Source organism: Somniosus microcephalus, chromosome 13, assembly GCF_052327205.1.
Source record: "Somniosus microcephalus isolate GS21.2 chromosome 13, FLI_Smic_1.0, whole genome shotgun sequence".
In the NCBI taxonomy this organism is placed as follows: domain Eukaryota; kingdom Metazoa; phylum Chordata; class Chondrichthyes; order Squaliformes; family Somniosidae; genus Somniosus; species Somniosus microcephalus.
This window is the reverse complement of record NC_140999.1, coordinates 14,315,603-14,337,271: the sequence shown is the minus strand read 5'-3', so window position 1 is coordinate 14,337,271 and position 21,669 is coordinate 14,315,603. Positions and strand designations below refer to the sequence as shown.

General features: G+C 44.8%; 1 protein-coding gene across 2 annotated transcripts in view; it reads right to left on the bottom strand.

Moving 5' to 3' along the window:
* Nucleotides 1-20,659, bottom strand: part of LOC147108068 (uncharacterized) — an 84,369-nt gene extending 63,710 nt beyond the window's left edge. The window contains exon 1 of one of the 2 annotated variants that reach the window (XM_086004517.1): nt 20,351-20,659. The gene's annotated coding sequence lies outside the window, so the exon portion shown is untranslated. The remainder of the gene's footprint in view (nt 1-20,350) is intronic. The other variant, XM_086004516.1, reaches the window with a different exon arrangement.
* Nucleotides 20,660-21,669: the final 1,010 nt, after the last annotated feature.

Here is a 21,669-nt window from a genome sequence, read left to right as displayed (position 1 = left end):
CTGCTGGATGATGTGTTTTGGGAGAGAGTGGTTAGCAGCCTTAAACTACTCTCACCAGTAGCATCTGCAATTGCTCAGATTGAAGGAGATGACGCTGTCTTGTCAGATGTTCTCAGGCTTTTTACTGATTTAAAAGAACAAATCAGCATTGCCCTACCCACATCCCTGCTGCTCAAAGCAGAGGAGAAGGCAATTGTTCAATTCATACAGACGCGTCAAGAATTTTGTGTCAAGCCGATTCATGCTGCAACATACATGCTGGACCCAAAGCATGTTGGGAGACCAATACTTTCTGGAGAACAGATCAACAGCGCTTACAGTGTGATTTCTACCCTCACACCATCTCAATCTGGATGTGGGCAAAGTTCTGGGAAGTCTGGCAAAGTTCTCTACCAAGCAAGGTCTTTGGAATGGATATGGGAATCATGCAAGCATATCAGTGCACATACCTGGTGGAAGGGACTTTGTGCATCTGAGGCCGTGTCACCTATTGCATCGGTGATACTCCAAATCCCACCTTCATCAGCGGCCTCTGAACGAAACTGGTCACTTTTTGGGAATACGCATACAAAGGTGCGCAACAGGCTGACTAACAAGAGAGTGGAGAAACTGGTGGCTATCCAGGCGAACCTACAACTTATTGAGCCAGATACAGAAGTGTCCACCACACAGCTAAACACTGACACAGAGGAGGAAATGGACACGTCAGAGCCAGAGTCAGAGAATCAGGAGGAGCAATGAGGAGTAGAAGACTCAGAAGACTCAAAGGGACAAAATAAGGACAAATTACAGGCTAAATAAGCTGACGCTCTTTTTATTTTATTTTAGATGGGTCTTTTTTGTGGGGGTTCAATAAAGTTCAAAATTATAACCTAAATAAAGTTTTGAAAGCCTGTTTTTATTTGTATGGAACAGTATGTCTATTTTGACGACAAAGATAATATAAGGGTCAGAGACAAAAACCATCAGTGTGCAAAAAAACTCAAAATTCCCATGGAAAGTTTCCTCTTTTAAAAATTCCCAGAATTTTGCAACCCTACTTGATCTTATACTCCAACCCCCTTTCAAAAAAGGCCAACATGCCATTTGCCTTCCTTAGTGCTTGCTGTACCTGCATGCTAGCTTTCTGTGTTTCTTGCACGAGGACAACCAAATCTCTCTGAACACCGACATTTGAAAGTTCCTCACTATTTAAAAAATATTCTGTTTTTCTATTCTTCCTACCAAAGTGAATAACCTCACATTTCCCTACATTATACTCCATCTACCACCTTACTGCCCACTCACTTTTGCAGACTCTGTTCTCCTCAGTTTACTGTCCCACCTTTCTTGAACACATTCAGACAGGTAGTCATCCTGTAGGCGATAGAAGATTGGAAGCAGGTGGGAAGATAGAATTCAATGCAGGGGTCCCAAGGGAATTAGCTGCGTAAATAAGTTTACAACAATGAATACTTAATCTAAGTGGAACAACTTGGGGAAAGGCAGCCATGGGGGAGACCACAGCTTGTGGAAAAAGTAGTTGACGAAGCAGATAGTTAAGTGCAGGAGGAGAGTGCTAGTTGGAGATTTGATGGAGATAGAAGAAACCAGTAAAAATCTTAGCAGAAACTTCAACTGGAAGATGATTCTCATTTGCTAAACTCTCAGTTCTCTGAATTTTAGAACTCAGACTGAGACAGCTGCAAGCCCAGCCGAGTGGATGTGGTAGTGGGGGCTTCAAAATGGGAAACCACATCAATAAATCTTATAAAAACAGATTTACACATCTGCAGCTTTTTTTGGAGGCAGATCCTACATGCGCTGCACTACTATGTACGATGAAGAGCTTCCTTAACCCTTGCCATTAACTTTACAGCATTAGGAATTACTTGCAGGTGGATCCAGCCACAGATCAAACACCACCACTGTAGCCACTGCAGAACATAAAAAATAGGAGGAGTCGGCCATTTGGCCCTTTGAGCCTGCTCCGCCATTCAATAAGATCATGGCTGATCTTCGACCTCATCTCCACTTTCCTGCACTATCCCCTTATCCCTTGATTCCCTTAATATCCAAAAAACTATCGATCTCTGTCTTTATAGGCACATCAATAAAAAAGGAAGGTTGGGATGGGAATAGGGCCATTAAGGGATAGACAGGATAATACCACAGGTAATGATAGAGATGGCAGAAATACTCAATAATTATTTTGCTTCAGTATTTACCAGTGAGATAGAACAGGTGGACATGACGTTGGATGATGAGATTAGTAATGAGATAAGTGCATTTAAAATAAAAAAGGGGATATATTAAATAAACTAATCAAGCTAAAAAAAGATAAAACCCCTGGTCCAGATGGATTGCATCCATGCATTTTAAAAGAATCTAGGGAAGAGATAGAGGCGTTACTACGCATATTTAATAATTCAATAGAAAAGGGTGTAGTGCCAGGGGACTGGCAGGCAGCTAACGTAACACCGATATTTAAGAAGGGGGATAGAACATGTCCAGGGAATTATAGACCAGTCAGCTTATCAGTGGTAGGAAAAATAATGGAATTCTTACTAAAGGAGAAAATAGAACATCTAGAAACCAAAAATATAATAATGAATAGTCAGCATGAATTTCAAAAAGGAAAGTCTTGCTTGACCAACCTTGGTGTGGAGATGCCGGAGTTGGACTGGGGTGGACAAATGTAAGAAGTCACACAACACCAGGTTATAGTCCAACAGTTTTATTTGAAATCACAAGCTTTCGGAGCGCTGCTCCTTCGTCAGGTGAAGTGGAGAGATGCATAAAGACACAGAGAATCACAGCGATCAAAGGTGTGAATGTTTTCCTGACTAACCTGTTTGGACACCATTCACACCTTTGATCGCTGTGATTCTCTCTCTGCCGAGGTGCGACAAATGGCAGTTAGAAAGATTACCTGTAATCATCTGACATTATTCTTTGACTATATAAGCTGTGTCTTTATGTATCTCTCCACTTCACCTGATGAAAGAACTGCGCTCTGAAAGCTTGTGATTTCAAATAAAACTGTTGGACTATAACCTGGTGTTGTGTGACTTCTTACATTTGACCAACCTTATTCAATTTTTTGAAGAGGTAGCAGAGAGAGCAGACAGATGTAATTTATCTGGATTTTCAAAAGGCCTTCGATAAGGTACCCCATAATAGACTGATGAACAAAGTCAGAGAATGCAGAGTCAGGGGACAGGTAGCAGAATGGATAGCTGGCTGGCTTCAGGACAGAAAGCAGAGAGTAGGAGTAAAGGGTAGCTATTCACAGTGGCAGAAGGTGGGTAGTGGTGTTCCACAAGGATCAGTGCTGGGACCACTGCTGTTCACAATTTACATTAACAATTTAGACTTTGGAATCAAAAACACAATTTCTAAATTTGCAGATGACACCAATTTTTTTTTTTGGGGGGGGGGGGTGGCGGGGAGAGATAGTCAACACTGAGGAAGATTGCAACAAATTACAGGAGGACATTAATAAACTTGCAGAATGGGCATATAATTGGCAAATGAAGTGCGACACAGATAAATGTGAGGTACAGGAAACTTTGGCTAATCCAGAGGTTATATGTCCGGAATACTCGATCTAACAGCAAAAATCAGGAGCCGTTTTCTATGTTTTTTTAGTTCTCGTTGCTTTTTCCCCCCCCCCAGTCAAGCACTGCAAGGTCTGTAGCTATAGCAACAGCTTCAGACGCTTGCAGCGGCAGCCGATTGTTTTGAAGCTGTTGCTAAGCAACAGGGTTTGTTGATTCACACGGAGCTTCTCAGTTCTGTATGTTTAAACATTAACTCTGGTATGTCCGGCACTTTTGATGTTACGGCACCAGCTCGGTCCAGTCAGTGCCGGATATCAGAAAGTTTCCTGTATTACATTTTGGTAGGAAGAATAGGGAGGTCACATCACTTGGAGGGTGCGAGTCTAGGTGGGGTAGAGGAACAAGGGGATCTCGGAGTACAAATACACAAATCACTAAAAGTTGCGCCACAGGTTAGCAAGGCCATAAAAAAGCAAACCAAGCACTAGAGTTTATTTCTAGAGGTATAGAATTGAAAAGTAGGGAAGTTATGCTAAACCTGCATCGAACCTTGGTTAGACCACACTTAAGAGTACTGCGTGCAGTTCTGGTCGCCATATTATAAAAAGGGATGTAGACACACTGGAGGGGGTGCAGAGAAGATTTACAAGGATGATACCAGAAATGCGAGGGTATACATATCAGGAAAGGATGAACAGGCTGGATCTCTTTTCTCTTGAAAAAAGGCAACTGAGGGGGTGACCTAATAAAGGTCTTTAAAATTATGAAAATTTTTGATAGAGTGGATACAGAAAGAGAATGTTTCCACTTCTGGGGAAGAGCAAAACGAGAGGCCATCAATATAAGATAGTCACCAAGAAATCCAATAGGGAATTCAGAAGCAACTTCTTTACCCAGAGAGTGGTGAGAATATGGAACTCACTACCACAGGGAGTGGTTGAAGCGAATAGTATAGATGCATTTAAGGAGAGGCTGGACAAGCATGAGGGAGAAGGGAATAGAGGGTTATGCTGATAGATTTAGATGCGGAAAGACGGGAGGAGGCTCGTGTGGAGCATAAACGCCGGCATGGACTGGTTGGGCCGAATGGCCTGTTTCTGTGTCGTATACCCTATGTAATCCTATGTAACATATCCCCATAAGCCTCTTTGCATCCTCCTCACAACTTACATTCCCACCCAGCTTTGTATCATCAGCAAACTTGGATATATTACATTTGGTCCCCTCATCTAAGTCATTGATATATAGATTGCAAATAGCTGAGGCCTAAGCACGGATCTTTGCGGTACCCCACTAGTTACAGCCTGCCAACCCAAAAATGACCAGTTTATTCCTACTCTGTTTTCTGTCTGTTAACCAATCCTCAATCCATGTTAGTAGATTAGCCCCAATCCCATGAGCCCTAATTTTGTTTAACAACAAATAACAGAACAAACCTATCATGCCATGCAATATGCCTGCTTACATCCACAAATTCCAGTGAAATCGTTCAGGTATAACATTCTGTGTTGTAAGCCATAATGGGTACAAAATCAACACAAAAAAAAATTCTTGTCCTTGTGTTTCATACCACTATTAGTATTTACTAATGTAAAACACCCAGGAACGATAAAATCAGTAATGGTGTTCCAATTGTGAACAGAGTATTCAAGCTTCTGCTCTTGTGAAAAGAGGGTTATTTAATGAGTTGCACTACACTGAATTCTATAACAACTTAAACATAAGAATTGGGAGCAGGAGTAGGCCATACGGCCCCTTGAGCCTGCTCCGCCATTCAATACGATCATGACTGGAGTTGAGGTCGAAAATCACTTTCCCACCCGATCCCCATATCCCTTGATTCCCCTAGAGTCCAAAAATCGATCTCAGCCTTGAATATAATCAACAATTCAGCATCCACAGCCCTTTGGAGAGAGAATTCTGAAGATTCACAACCCTCCGAGTGAAGAAATTCCTCCTCATCTCAGTCTTAAAAGATTGACCCCTTATCCGGAGACTATGCCCCCCCAGTTCTAGACTCTCTAGCCAGGGGAAGCAATCTCAGCATCTTACATTTGCATAGTGTCTTTAATGCAGAGAAATGACCCAAGATGCATCAAATAAGCATAATCAGACAAAAATGGATGCCAAGCCAAAGAAGAAAATATTAGGGGGGGGGGGGGGTGACTAAAAGCTTGGTCAAAGAACGAACTTGCATTTAGTGTTTTGTAATGTAGAGAAACAGGAATCAATGTAGGTCAATGAGCACAGGGTGACGAATGTGGGCAGAGCTTTGGATGAACGGAACTTTATGGCGGTGGAGGATGGGAGGCAGAAGCTCAGCTTGGGGTCAAATAGGACGCTACAGTTGTGGACAGTCTGTTTCAAGAGGCAGTGGCTGGTCAGGGGATGGATTCTGTGGCACAGGCAAGATGTTTGTGCTATAGAGGCTAAAGACAATGGTTTCCATCTTCCCAGTGTTTAACTGGAGGAAACTGCGGCTTATCCAGGACTGAATGTCAGACAAGAGGTAGTCGATGGGTTGAGAGGTGGTCGATGGGTTGAGAGGTGGAGGAGAGGTAGAGCTTGGTGTCGTCAGCGTATATGTGGAACCTGACCCGGGCGTCTCCAGATGATGTCACTAAAAAGGCAGCATGTAGGTGCAGAAGAGAAAGGGGGGGGATTTTGCAAAGGTAACAAAGCTGAAGATTACTGGAGGTGTGTTGGCTATGAATGGAACTAGATGAGTGCAGTTTCTACTGAGCAGGAAAACGGAGAAGAGGCATTGAACGAGGACGATGTGGTTGATCATGTCAAAAGATGCAGAGGTCGACGGAAGGACAAGGAGGGATAGCGTGCCAAGTCACAGGATATCATGTGATTTTGATTTACGGCCATTTCAGTGCTGTGGTAAGGGCAGAAACTTGGAGAGATTCAATCATGGAGTTCTAGGAAGCACAGGCATAGACTTGAGGGGGGTAACACATTCAAGGACTGAAGAGGAAAGAAGTGAAAGTGGTGTGGTAGTTTGCAAGAACAAAGGGGCCAAGGGTAGATTTCTTGAGCAGGGGATTGATAATGCAATTTTGAAAATGGCACAGTACCTGAGGAGAGGAAACCATTATATTGTAGGTATTCGGGTTCACCTAAGTAGGTATTGGACAAATTCCTACTAAATAATCGAGTTTGACTTCAGGAGAACAATCAAGAAGTTCTTTAATTCAAGAATAACCGAATTCCAACAGGTAGGTACAGGAAACAGATGAAATACAGCAGGGTAAGAGAGATGGATGCAGGAGAGCCTTGGAGTAGGTCTTTCCCCAGCAGGGACACCACGAGGACTGAGTCCGCAGTCCTGTGGATTGCGTGATGACGTCATCACGCTCAGCCGCGTTTTCCTGCGCTTGGGCGGTCACGTGACCGCGTCGTGACGTCAGCGCGGCTACCCGGCACTGTAGCTGGCCGTTGCGGCCGAACCGGGCCGGCGGCCACTGCAGGAGCGGGAGGTCAAGCTGTGCCGACGGCTGTCGCGGGAGTGGAAGGCCGAGCTGGGCCGGCTCGCATCTAGGTGAGTCACGTGACACGCGACGTGACGTCAGTACGCGTTCTTAAAGGGGCAACGGCCCGAACAGGTAAGCAATACTGTCTATATTATATTTATATATATATATATATATATATATATATATATATATAAGTTAAAGGGAATTATGTATTTTAAGTAAGGGGCACCCGGTGGTACCGCCACAATATATATATATTTGAATAAAAAGCCTGCCTCAAACTCTCACTTCTTCACTATATCAAAAAGGGTTGTAGTGTGTTAATAAGTGTGCAAAATATAACTGCATAACATTTATCTCACTGATAATCTTGATACCAGATACACAATGCATTTCAAAGACGACAGGGGGGCTTGATTATCCATTACTATCAACATGCTACTGGGCAGAAATATCACATTAAAGCCAAAAATGTTGTAATGTTGCATAGCCCACTTCATCTGCATTACTCTTAAATCATCTCAAATTATTCCCACTGTAACCTGCGTTACGGTCATGCTTTTGGTTTTATTTATACTAGACTAGATATTACTGTGTCACCACTTTTTTTGTTAAAGTGGTGACTGCATCACCTATGATCCAGTGCATCGTTTCCTATCTAGGTAAATAACAGACAGGTATCAAAACAAACCACCATTACTGGAATGTATCGGGGCGGTCAAAGGATTTCCTTTTCTCCAAAAACATAAGTGAAACATACATTAGACAGAGATTCAGGGTCTAAAATAACAGATGGTTTATTTAAATAAAATTACCACTTACTGCCAATGTTCCATGCAAGCTGCGCTTTGTTCTGCGTGGCCTGTTTCTATTAGTGCGCGGTCCCTTTAAACTTCCGCGCATGCACGGCATTTACAATGGTGAAGCCGGTGAGTGGTCCGCACGGGACGTTTCCCATTGTTGCGCAGCCACACAGCTTAGAGGGAACATTGCCTACCGCCCTCACTCAGCTGATGAATCAGTACTCCATGTTGAACACCACTTGGAAGAAGCACGGAGGGTAGTAAGGGCACAGAATGTACTCTGGGTGGGGGACTTCAATGTCCATCACCAAGAGTGGCCCGGAAGCACCACTACTGACTAAACTGGCCTAGTCCTGATGGACCTAACTACTAGACTGGGCTTGTGCAGGTGGTGAGAACACCAACGTGGGGAAAAACCTACTTGACCTCATCCTCACCAATCTACCTGTCGCAGATGCATCTGTCCATGACAGTATTGGTAGGAGTGACCACTGCAGAGTTCTTGTGGAGACAAGTTCCGTCTTCATGCCGAGAGGGCACCCTCCATCATGTTGCGTGGCACGTAGATTCAGAATGGATCTAGCAGCTCAAAACTGGACATCCATGAGGCGCTGTGGGCCATCAGCAGCAGAATTATATTCCACCACAATATTCAAACTCATGGCCCAGCATGTCCCTCCACTCTACCATTACCATCAAACCAGGCGGCCAACCCGGTTCAATGAAGAGTGCAGAACACCATGCCAAAAGCAACACCAGGCGTACCTAAAAAATGAGGTGCCAACCTGGTGAAGCTACAACGCAGGACTACATGCTTGCTAAACAACAGAAGCAGAATGCTACAGACATAGCTAAGCAATCAAAGCTCTACAGTCCTGCCACATCCGGTCGTGAATGGTGGTGGACACTTAAAACAACTAACAAGAGGAGGAGGCTCTATGAACATCCCTCGCCTCAATGATGACTGAGCCCAGCACAAGTGCAAAAGACAAGGCTGAAACGTTCACAACTATCTTCAGCCAGTAGTCCCGCGTGGATGATCCATCTCAGCCTCCTCCCGAGGTCCCCACCATCAGATACCAGTCTTCAGCCAATTTGATTCACTTCACGTGTTATCAAGAAGCGGCTGTGCGCACTGAATATGGCCAAGGCTATGGGCCCCGATGACATCCCAGCTGTAGTGCTAAAGACTTGTGCTCCAGAACTAGCCATGTCTCTAACCAAGCTGTTCCAGTACAGCTACAACACTGGCATCCACCCAACAAAGTGGAAAATTGCCCAGGTGTATCCTGTCCACAAAAAGCAGATCAAATCCAATCCGGCCAATTACCGCCCCATCAGTCTACTCTCAATCATCAGCAAAGTAATGGAAGGTGTCGTTGACGGCGCTATTAAGCGGCACTTATTCACCAATAACCTGCTAACCGATGTCCAGTTTGGGTTCTGTCAGGATCACTTGGTTCCAGACCTCATTATAGCCTTGGTCCAAACATGGACAAAAGAGCCAAATTCCAGAGTGGAGGTGAGAGTGACTACCAAGCAGCCTGGTAAAATTGAAGTCAATAGGGATCAGGAGAAAAACTCTTCACTAGCTGGAGTCATACCTAGCGCAAAGGAAGATGGCTGTGGTTGTTAAAGGCCAATCATCTCAGCCCCAGATTATTGCTGTAGGAGTTCCTCAGGGCAGTGTCCTAGGCCCAGCCATCTTCAGCTGCTTCATCAGTGACCTTCCCTCCATCATAAAAGGTCAGAAGTGGGGATGTTCGCTGATGACTGCAGTGTTCAGTTCCATTCGAAATTCCTCAGATAATGAAGCAGTCTGTGCCCACATGCAGCAAGACCTGGACAACATTCAGGCTTGGGTTGAAAAGTGGCAAGTAACATTCGTGACACACAAGTGCCAGGCAATGACCATCTACAACAAGAGAGAGTATAATCACCTCCCTTTGACATTCAACGGCATTACCATTGTTGAATCCCCCACCATCAACACCCTGGGGGGTCACCATTGACCAGAAACTTAACTGGACCATCCACACAAATACTGTGGCTACAAGAGTAGGGCAGAGGCTGGGTATTCTGCAGTGAGTGACTCACCTGCTGACTTTCCAAAGCCTTTCCACTATCTGCAAGGCACAAGTCAGGAGTGTGATGGAATACTCTCCACTTGCCTGGATGAGTGCAGCTCCAACAACACTCGAAGCTTGACAGCATCCAGGACAAAGCAGCCCGCTTGATTGGCACCCCATCTACCACCTTAAACATTCACTCCCTCCACCACTGGCGCAACGTGGCTGCAGTGTGTACCATCTACAAGATGCACCGCAGCAACTCGCCAGCTTCTTCGACAGCACCTCCCAAACCTGCAATCTCTACCACCTAGGATAAGGGCAGCAGGCACATGGGAACACCACCACCTCCAAGTCACATACCATTCTGACTTGGAAATATATTGCCGTTCCTTCATCGTCACTGGGTCAAAATTCTGGAACTCCCTACCTAAGAGCACAGTTGGAGTACCTTCACCACATGGGCTGAAACGGTTCAAGGCGGTGGCTCACCACCACCTTCTCAAGGGCAATTTGAGATGGGCAATAAATGCTACCTACCCAGCGATGCCCACATCCTGTGAATGAATAAAAAAAGAAATAAAGTAAATGAAAAATATAAAAAGTCATAAAATCCTCTATTCTGAATACATTAAATAAGTATGCCATTATCTTTCTCTATGTTGTACAGACCAACACACTCACTTCTTAAACTATGAAACAATAGCCTGCCAACCAATGCCCAGTTTGGGTTCTGCCAGGATCACTCAGCCCCAGACCTCATTACTACCGTGGTTGACACTGCCCTCGACCGTGTCAGTTCTATCTCCCGCACTTCTGCCCTCACCCCTGCCCCTCCCTCCTGGAACCACGATAGGGTCCCCCTTGTCCTCACCTTTCACCCCACCAGCCTCCACATTCAACGGATCATCCTCCGGCATTTCCGCTACCTCCAAAGTGATCCCACCACCAAACGTATCTTCCCCTCCCCTTTCAGCATTCCGTAGGGACCGCTCCCTCCGAGACACCCTAGTCCACTCCTCTATCACCCCAAACAGCCCTTCGCCTGGCACCTTCCCGTGTAAGCGGAGATGTAACACCTGTTCCTATACCTCCCCCCTTCCCACTGTCCAGGGCCCCAAACACCCCTTTCCAGGTGAAACAGCGATTTATTTGTACTTCTCGCAATCTAGTATACTGTATTCGCTGCTCACGATGCGGTCTCCTCTACATTGGGGAGACCAAACGCAGATTGGGTGACCGCTTTGCGGAACACTTCCGTTCAGTCCGTAAGGGTGACCCTGAGCTTCTGGTCGCCTGTCATTTTAATTCACCGCTCCATTCCCACTCGGACCTCACCGACCTCGGCCTCTTGCATTGTTCCACGGAAGCTCAACGTAAACTTGAGGAACAGCACCTCATCTTCCGATTAGGCACTTTGCAGCCTTCCGGACTCAATATCGAGTTCAACAATTTCAGATCATAACCTCGGCCCCTATTACTTTTTTTACTTGTAATTTTTCCACTCCTTCCCCCCGCCTTTCCTTTTATTTCACTCTCCCACCTGGCAGCTATCTCTTGCCCTGCCAGTACACTTCACACCTAATCTCAGCCTATTACCATCTCGTCTGGCTTCGAATACCTTTTATTGTCTCTTACTTCTTTTGTCCGATCGCAGCCCTGCCTTCGATCTATTTTCTTTTCTTTCCAGTTTTGAAGAAGGGTTCGACCTGAAACGTCAACTCAAATTTCTCTCCACGGATGTTGCCTAACCTGCTGAGTTTTCCCAGCATTTTCTGTTGTTATTTAGCTGAATTCCAGAGTTGAGTTTAAAAACTAAAATGAGTTTCTCCGCTAGTTGACATGCTCTGCAAGCAGAACTTTCCACTGGCTGAAAACACAAGGGCTTGGACCCAACACACTTTAGAAACTCGAGTCAGCTAAACAGATACCCTTAGCAATCCAATCTTTGAAGTTGTAAGTGGATAAAATACTACTACAAAAGGCTGAACTTCCCTTGTCAAACAATAAATCAGTAAGATGTCTAGGGCTACTGAGGAATAGACTTTTGCAGGTAGAACTAGAGTCTGAGCCACTTTCAACTGGTCCTTTTCTAGTTTTGTTTTACCAATTTCCTTTTCTCCATTAGGCCCTGACTCTTGTTGGGATATGGTTCCATAGACTCCAGGTACTCTGCTGCCTCACCCAAGTAGCCATCTTTATGTGAGCCTAGGTGGTGATCATGCAGTTCAACCACAAGAGGCCAAGACCAATCCACATGTGCTTTCCAGCAGGAGTCACCCAAAACAAATCAGAAAACCGTGGCTGATTCCGCTCCTCTCCTAGTCAAGTCATCAGCATGCGAAAGGATGCAGTACTACATTAGCATATACTTCCAGCACGTGCCAGTGTTTGCCATTCTGCCAGTTTGCACAGCTGTCTGCACATTGTTACTCTTAATTCAAGTGTTTCTGTACATAAATTAGTCAGTTTTTGACTTCCACATGAAATAGATCCCAGCAGGGAAAAGACCTTCCAAAGACACCACTTACAGGAAACTGTGTGATATCCGGCACCGACGGGACCGAGCTGTTGCCGATCTATCAAAACTGCCGGACATACAATGTTAACGTTGAAGCATACAGAGGTTTTCATCTCCGTATCTGACAACAAACACTGTTGCTTAGCAACAGCTTGTAAACAGTCGGCCCATACCTTGGAAGCGTCTCTGTAGCTTAGCAACAGCTTCAGAGAGACTTTCCAGAGCCCGACTGTTGAAAACAAAGCCACGAGAAGAAAAAAAACCTTACAAAACGGCTCCTGATTTCTGCCGGTAGATCGAGGTTTCCGGACATACAACCTCCGGATAAACCAAAGTTTCCTGTACTCATACAGTACACACTGACCATCCTTACCTTTCCTCCCAATGCACTGTTAATCTTAACATATGAATACTTGACACATTAAGATTCAGGATCTAAAAAAACCCCGCAAAATAGTCAGCACGGTGATTAATTTTCCAATGAGGCCATCTTAGTATCTAATTTTAAAAGTATGGCAAAGGCATGACATTCCCTCACTTACCGTCAACTTCCACCCCACCCACTGTTTACTGCTTTCAATGGAACGATCAGGAGCCAAGAAAAAGCAAAACTCATCTCCCGCACCAGTAGTGTTCTACAAAGCTCTACCTCACCATCTCTCTCTTGCATGAGCCACAATTTCCTCCAATTAAACATTGGGAAGGCCGAAGCCACTGTCTGTGGTCCCCACCATAAACTCCCTACCCTAGCCACCAATTCCACCCCCCTCCCTGGCAACTGTCTCAGACTACGTGCTGCCTCCAGACTTGACTATTCCAATGCTTCCCTGGCCGGCCTCCCAGCTTTCACGCTCCATTAACTGGAGCTCATCCAAAACATCATCACTGCCAATACCCTAGCCTGCACCAAGTCCCTCTCACCCAATAACCCTGTGCTCACTGACCTACATTGTCTCCTGGTCCACCAACTCACCAATTTTAAAATCCTCCTGTTCAAATCCCACTATGGTCTTGTCCACCCCCCCCCCCCTTTCGCTGAAACCGCATCCAACCTTTCAAGAATTCTCATTTCCTCCAACTCTGCGCTCTTGTGCATCCCCCACTCCCATCGGCCCACCACTGGTAGCTATGCCTTCAGCCGTATAGGTCCTAAGCTTTGGAATTCCCTCCCACACCTCTGTCCCCAAATCTCTTTCCTCCTTTAAGACCTTCCTTAAAACCTACCTCTTTAACCAAGCTTTTAATTACCCATCCTAATATGTCCTCCTTTGTCTGACTACACTCCTGTGGAACGTCATGGGATGTTGTCCTACATTAAAAGCACGTTATTGTTGTTGCAAAGCCAATATCTATTCATAATGGAATACCACAATCTGTTTGGCAGGCTTATCATAAAAAACACCATTACCAGTTGACTTGGGGAGAATAGTCTTCAGTAATCATCTTAGCTAACTACACCTTGAGCGAGAAGTATTACGAGTTGCTGCAGTTTGCGACAGACATCTATATTTATAGCAGAAACACAACTGATGTGAACATTTTGTGTTAATCAAAAGAAACCTACACTGAATATTAGCAAAGTTTCACTCCCTACTAGTCCTGCATGTAGTATTTTCTTTTAATCATATAATGAGCACACAGCCAGTCTGGCTGTCATAGGAACATAGGTGTAGGCCATTAAGCCCCTCGAGCCTGTTCGCCATTCAATGAGATCATGGCTGATCTGCGACCTAACTCCATATACCCGCCTTTGTCCCATATCGCTTAATACCTTTCATTAACAGAAAGCTATCAATCTCCGATTTAAAATTAATTGATCTAGCATCAATTGCTGTTTGCGGGAGAGTTCCAAACTTCTACCACCCTGTGTGTGTAGAAGTGTTTCCCAATTTCACTCCCGAAAGGTCTGGCTCTAATTTTTAGACTATGCCCCCTAGTCCTAGAATCCCCAACCAGTGGAAATAGTTTCTCTCGATCTACCCTATCTGCTCCCTTTAATATCCTGAAAACCTCGATCAGATCACCCCTTAACCTTCTAAATTCCAGGGAATACAACCCTAATTTGTGTAATCTCTCCTCGTAACTTAACCCTCGAAGTCCAAGTATTAATCTGGTAAAGCTATGCTGCACTCCCTCCAAGGCCAATATATCCTTTCTGAGGTGTGGTGCCCAGAACTGCTCACAGTGCTCCAGGTGTGGTCTAACCAGGGTTTTGTACAGCTGCAGCGTAACTTCTACCCCCTTGTATTCTAGTCCTCTAGATATAAAGGCCAGCATTCCATTAGCCTTTTTGATTCGTTTCTGTACCTGTTCATGACATTTTAATGATCTATGCACCTGGATCCCCCAAGTCTCTTTGGACCTCCACTGTTTTTAGCCTTTCACCATTTAGAAAGTACCCTGTTCTATTCTTTTTAGGTCCAAAGTGGATGACCTCACATTTGCCTACACTGAAATCCATTTGCCACGGTTTTGCCCATTCACAACCTGTCGATATCCCTTTGTAATTTTAGACTTCCATCGACACTGCCTACACTGCTGCCTATCTTTGTGTCATCGGCAAATTTGGATATATGACTTTCTATGCCATCATCTAAGTTGTTAATAAATACTGTGAATAGTTGAGGCCCCAACAGATCCCTGCACGACACCACTAGTCACTTCCTGCCTACCCATTATCTCTACTGCCTGTCTCCTGCCACTCAGCTAATTTCCTAACCAGGTCAAATTTGCCTTCAATTCCATGGGCTTCTACCTTAGTTAACAGTCTCTTATGTGGGACTTTATCAAATGCCTTCTGGAAGTCCATATAAATAACATCCATAGACATTCGCCTGTCCACTACTTTAGTCACCTCTTCAAAAAATTCAATCAATCAAGTTTGTCAGGCTGACCTACCTTTCACAAATCCATGCTGGCTCTCTCTGATCAACTAAAAATTTGCAAGGTGTTCGGTCACCCTATCCTTAATTATACTCTAGCAATTTCCCGACAACAGATGTTACACTAATAATTCCCTGGTTTCCCCCCCCTCAACATTTTGCTATATCCAGTGCGCTCAGCCATTTCTTGACATCATGTGGAGGCCCCAGATCTCATTACTGCCTTGGTCCAAACATGGACAAAAAAGTTGAATTCCAGAGGTGAGGCAAAAGTGACTGCCCTTGACATCAAGGCAGCATTTGACAGAGTGTGGCATCAAGGAGCCCTAGAAAAATTGAAGTCAATGGGAATCAGGGGGAAAACACTCCACTGGCTGGAGTCACATTTAGCACAAAGGAAGACAGTTGCGGTTGTTGAAGGTCAATCGTCTCAGCCCCAGGACATCGCTGCAAGATGTGTCCTAGGCCTAACCATCTTCAGCTGCTTCATCAATGACCTTCCCTCCATCATAAGATCAGAAGTGGGGATGTTCGCTGATGATTGCAGTGTTCAGTTCCATTTGCAACTCCTCAGATAATGAAGCAGTCCATGCCCGCATGCAACAAGACCTGGACGACATTTAGGCTTGGGCTGATAAGCGGCAAGTAACATTCACGCCACACAAGTGCCAGGCAATGACCATCTCCAACAAGCGAAAGTCTAACCACCACCCCTTGACTTTCAATGGCATTACCATCGCCAAATTCCCCACCATCAACATCCTGGGGGTCACCATTGACCAGAAACTTAACTGGACCAGCCACATAAATACTGTGGCAACAGAGGCTGGGTATTCTGCAGCGAGTCTCACATCTCCTGACTCCCCAAACCTTTTTCACCATCTACAAGGCACAAGTAAGGAGTGTGATGGAATACTCTCCACTTGCCTGGATGAGTGCAGCTCCAACAACAACAGTATCCATGACAAAGCAGCCTGCTTGATTGACACCCCATACACCACCTTAACATTCACTTCCTCCACAACCAGCGTGCTGTGGCTGCAGTGTGCACCAGTTACAAGATGCACTGCTGCAATTCGCCAAGGCTTCTTCGACAGCACCTCCCAAGCCCGCGACCTCTACCACCTAGAAGGACAAGGGCAGCAGGTGCATGGGAACACCATCACCTGCAAGTTTCCCTCCAAGTTACACACCATCCTGACTTGGAAATATATTATCGTTCCTGCATCCTCGCTGGGTCAAAATCCTGGCACTCCCTCCCTAACAGCACTATTAGAATACTTTCACCACATGGAATGCAGCGATTCAAGGAGGCGGCTCACCACCACCTTCTCAAGGGTGGCCCTTCCAGCGACGCCCACAATCCAGGAACAAATGAAAAGATAAACAAAGCTGCAATCAATCACTTTTCTTTCAAAAATGAGCTGCACTCTTTACTGGCAAGAAAACTATATTATGCACATATCCTTTGGGCATTAATGAAACAAATTTTAGCACCTTTTTGGAGATCTTCTACTATGGTCTCCTGCTTGTGCCTTGGGGTGTTTTATTACATTAAAAGGTGCTATATAAATGCAAATTGTCATTGCTAGGCCACTCTAAAGACTTACATGTCCTGCAGCGATTGCATTGCAAACAGCAATAGGCACAACTTCAGACTGGTCCGAGGGATCAGAATCCACCTTACTACAGGTTGGCACATTTGAATTCTCAGACTGTAGTATGGTTTCTCGTGGTCAGGCAGCTCTGGAGCAGCCTCCAGGACAGTCTTGATTGAAGCTGCGTCTGCTGCTATTTGCTATGGGGCTCCTGGACACACAGGTAGTACTCTAAAGAGCAACGTCAGCTGTGGCTCAGTGGGTAGCACACTTTGAGTCAGAAGATTGCAGGTTCAAGTCCCACTCCAGGGACTTGAGCACAAAAATCTAGGTTGACACTCCAGTGCAGTACTGAGGGGGTGCTGCACTATCGGAGGTGCCATTTTTTGGGATGAGATGTTAAACTTTCTCTCAGGTGGATGTAAAAGATCTCATTGGCACTATTTCGAAGAGGAGCAGGGGAGTTATCCCCAGTACCCTGGCCTATATTTATCCCTCAATCAACATGACAAACATTATCTATCTGGTCAGTGTCACATTGCAGTTAGTGGGAGCTTGCTGTGCACAAATTGGTTGCCATGTTTCCTACATTACAACAGTGACTACACTTGAAAGAGTACTTAATTGGGACGTCTGGTGGTCGTGAAAGGCGCCGTATAAATGCAAGTCTTTCTTTTCTTTTAGAAGCATAGATAGAAGATAGGAGCAGGAGTAGGCCATTCGGCCCCTCGAGCCTGCTCCGCCATTCAATGAGATCATGGCTGATCATCCAAATTCAGTACCCTGTCCCTGCCTTCTCCCCATATCCCTTGATCCCTTTAGCCTTAAGAAATATATCCAACTCCTTCTTGAATATATTTAATGAATTGGCCTCAACTGCCTTCTGAGGTAGAGAATTCCACAGGTTCACCACTCTCTGGGTGAAGAAATTCCTCCTCATCTCTGTCCTAAATGGCTTACCCCTTATCCTTAGACTGTGACCCCTGGTTCTGGACAACCCCTGCCATCAGGAACATACTTCCTGCATCTAGTCGGTCTAATCCTGTTAGAATTTTATAAGTTTCAATGAGATCCCCTCTCATTCTTCTAAACTCCAGCGAGTATAAGCCCAATCGACCCAATCTCTCCTCATACGACATTCCTGCCATCCCAGGTATCAGTCTGGTGAATCTTCGCTGAACTCCCTTCATGGCAAGAACATCCTTCCTCAGATAAGGCGACCAAAACTGTACACAATACTCAAGGTGTTGTAGGATTTCGCAATAATTTCGAAATTTCCTACAGTTCCGAAGATTGATTTTTGATTAAAAAATACCTGGGTAGAATATACCTTTAAAAATCCAGGGATCAAAATGGCCGTCAGACCTCGTGGCAGAAGACAAAAGGACAGTCTCTCTTCAAAGCACGGGCTGACAAAGAGGACTGAACAGGCAGCGTGTGTGTGTCTGTGAAAAAGGATAATCAAAGATGGCTGTCCGACCTCGTGGCAGGAGACACCACACAGACTGTGTGCATATGAAAAGGGAAAATCAAAGATGGCTGACAAAGGATTTAGAAAAAACCCCAGCCCTTGAAGCAATGGAGTAGTTAAACTGTCAAAGGCAGTTCAGGGAGTTTCCCTCCCTGCAGGACAATTGATGTTTGTTTACACTAAACTGCTACGATGTTGAACCACTTGAGACTGCCAATCAATTGCAGTTGGGCGTGACCACAGGACAATCAGTTTGTTTACACTAACATCCAAGGGCTGTTTACTCAGCAATTAAGGAAATAGACATGGTTTTTCAAACTGGGACAGTTTCATTCAACCCATCACAAGAATGGGGATGCATTCAAAAGCCCATCACAATGAATGGGTGATTCATCCAAAACCCACAGTCAATGGGGACAGTTTGGATCACTTTTGTTCAGCCCAGGTGCATCCGTATTTGGGCGGGAAGATTTCGGCCCCAAATGGGGTATAAGATAGCTTCTCAAGAAGCCATCTCTCTCTCTGCAGCCTCGCCTCCGTGCCCTCTACAACTTGGGAGCCCGCCCAAGGGAGTGGAATACCAGCAGTTACTTTTAAACACTGGGGTATCTCTATCTTCAGGGTGGTGAAGAATCTAAGACCGCAAGGGCACAGGGCAGGCGTTCATTGGTGAGCATACATTTTCTGGCCCATTACAAGGCAACTTAGAATAGGTATAGGGGTGGGAATTAAGGGGAATTTTGTTAAAACTGTAATTTTAGTCAATTTTCCCTCGTTGTGTCCGTTTTCTCCTCCCCTATCTAAGTAACAATGTTGCACTAAGCAGGAAAGTGCTGTAGTGGACACTAAGTGTGCTGTATTAAAAGTGCTGTATCTAAGTAACAGTGTTGCACTAAGAAGTAAAGTGCTGCATTTAAGTAACAGTGTTCTATTAAGCAAACGAGTGCTGTAGTAGACTCTAAAGTGTACTGTGAGAAGTAAAGTGCTGTATTTCAGCATAGGTGTGCTGTATTGTTTATTTTCAATTTGTTTCTTTTTGTTTCAATAAATACTGGTCTGTTTTGCACCCAACCACGAGTCACGTTTTTCTGTCTACATCGCTACCGAATAAGTCCGACGGTCAGAACCAGGCATAGGGGAGCGATTCGAAACCGCACGGGAGTCCCTGGAGCAGCTCAGAGGCTTCTGAATGGCCAGAGACAATAACCCCAACCCCGCTTATTAATTCCTATACTACAGTGTGGTCTCACCAAGGCCCTATACAACTGCAGGAAGACATCCTTGTTCCTGTACTTGAATCCTCTCGCTATGAAGGCCCTTAACGGGACCCTCGCTCAGGAACATACTAGCATTGTTTTATTTTTTTAAAAAAGAAGTTTCAATAGCTAGCATAAAGTTTCTGACAATTATTACATTTTCACAGGAAACATGCCTTTCTTCCTAACTCAATAGTAGCAAGTTTTTACACAAGTTAATTCTGGGGAATATTAAAATCACTGCTTACAGATCAAGTTACTTGAGCAGTAGAATCACTGAAATCACATGCTGGTTTTGTATTTTCCACACACAAAAAAGTGTTCAAGTACAACATAAACACACAACTGAAAGGGAAAAGCAACAAAGTAACCGCGAATTTATAAATGAGCAAGCACCAGTAGACATTTAAAAAACAAAATAAAAACACCCACTTGGAATGACCAGCTTATTGCTAATGATTTGGTGGAAGAGAAGAACCACCTTATGGCTAAGACTTTTAAAAAAAAGGGCCTCCTGCACCTGGAGATACCCAGCCAGGCCTATCGTGGGTTTAATAATTTTTTTAAAAATCCAATGAGAAATCTTTCAGCGGTTTATGGGCGATTTGCAGAAATTTAAAAAAAAAGCAATCATTTCTGTTGAGCGGTCATCGCCGCCGGTGGAGATTATATTAAAAAAAATACATGTTTTATATCAATAAAAAAAAGCTTAATTTAAAAAAGCACCTCCAGGAATAAAGCGAAGCCAAGCGTTACCCACTTGCTCACAAGGATGAAGAGGAACACAAACGCATCTTGTGCAAACTCGAGGATTGACTGCAAACACCGCAGGCGTGAGGGGAAAGGATTACGATACTCAAAAAAAACAACTCGCTTCGTCTTTTCCAAAAAAATTAAGTCGCGAATGAAAAAGCAGCAGGTTCAACGTCTTTTTTTCCCCCCTGTTTGCTTTGGCCTCTCCGCTGCTGTCCGTCGTCGTTGAGAAGCGACCGGCCCAGGCCTTCTCTGTTTTTTCCTCCCCGCCGCCGATGCCAGAAAATGGACAGCTCGGTCTGAGGGGAGGCGCGGAGAAGGTGCTTCCGGGTTATGTGGGGGATGATGACCCCGGCCTCCTGCTCAATTTTTCAAAGCGCGTCACTCAACCGCTGCCCGCGCTTCCCAGACCGGTGGGCGCCGCCGCGGGAGGACTGGAGTGCATCGTCACCCCTCCGGCCCGGGGTGATTTTAATTTAATTTGGTAAGTTTTAAATATTAATCGAGGTTTTTTTTTTACAGTCCACTTGTTCCTCTTTTATTTAAATCTGGCAGTACTTGTTACAATTCAATTCAATTCAATTTTATTTGTCAAATATGCAGCAGACCTGTGTACTCTTCTGGTGGGTACATTAACAAATTTGACTTTAAATTAAACAAACTTCAAATGAAACTTAAACAAATCAAATTAAAATTGTATTGTCCGGGTTGATGATGCACTCCAGTCCCCGCGGCGCCCACCGGTCGCGGAAATACTCAAGCGTGCCGGCGGACACCGCGTGCTCCATCTCCAGGGCAGCAGACCTGTGTACTGCACAATGAAATGTTGATTTTTACAGTCCTCCCAACATTGGAATAAATATGACATAGCAATGATAAAAAATACTAATAATAGAAATACAGTAATAATAAATAAAACAACAGTAATAAATAATAAATTATTCGTTCATGAGTCTTATGGCCTGGGGGGTAAAAGCTGTTTTGAAACCTGCTGGTACGAGACCGTATGCTTCGGTATCTCTTATGCTTTCGTATTCTGTACAATTCATCAATTACATGATAAATCCATTACCTTCATTCAGCACAATAAGACAAAGCCTTAAAAACAGCCTCAAAGCCTCCTTGAAAAAGTGTAACATTCCCACCGACACCCGGGAATCCCTGGCCCAAGACCGCACAAAGTGGAGGAGAAGTATCCGGGAAGGCGCCGAACACCTCGAGTCTCTTCGCCGGGAGCAAGCGGAAGCCAAGCACAGGCAGCGGAAGGAGCGCACGTCAACCCAAGCACCCCA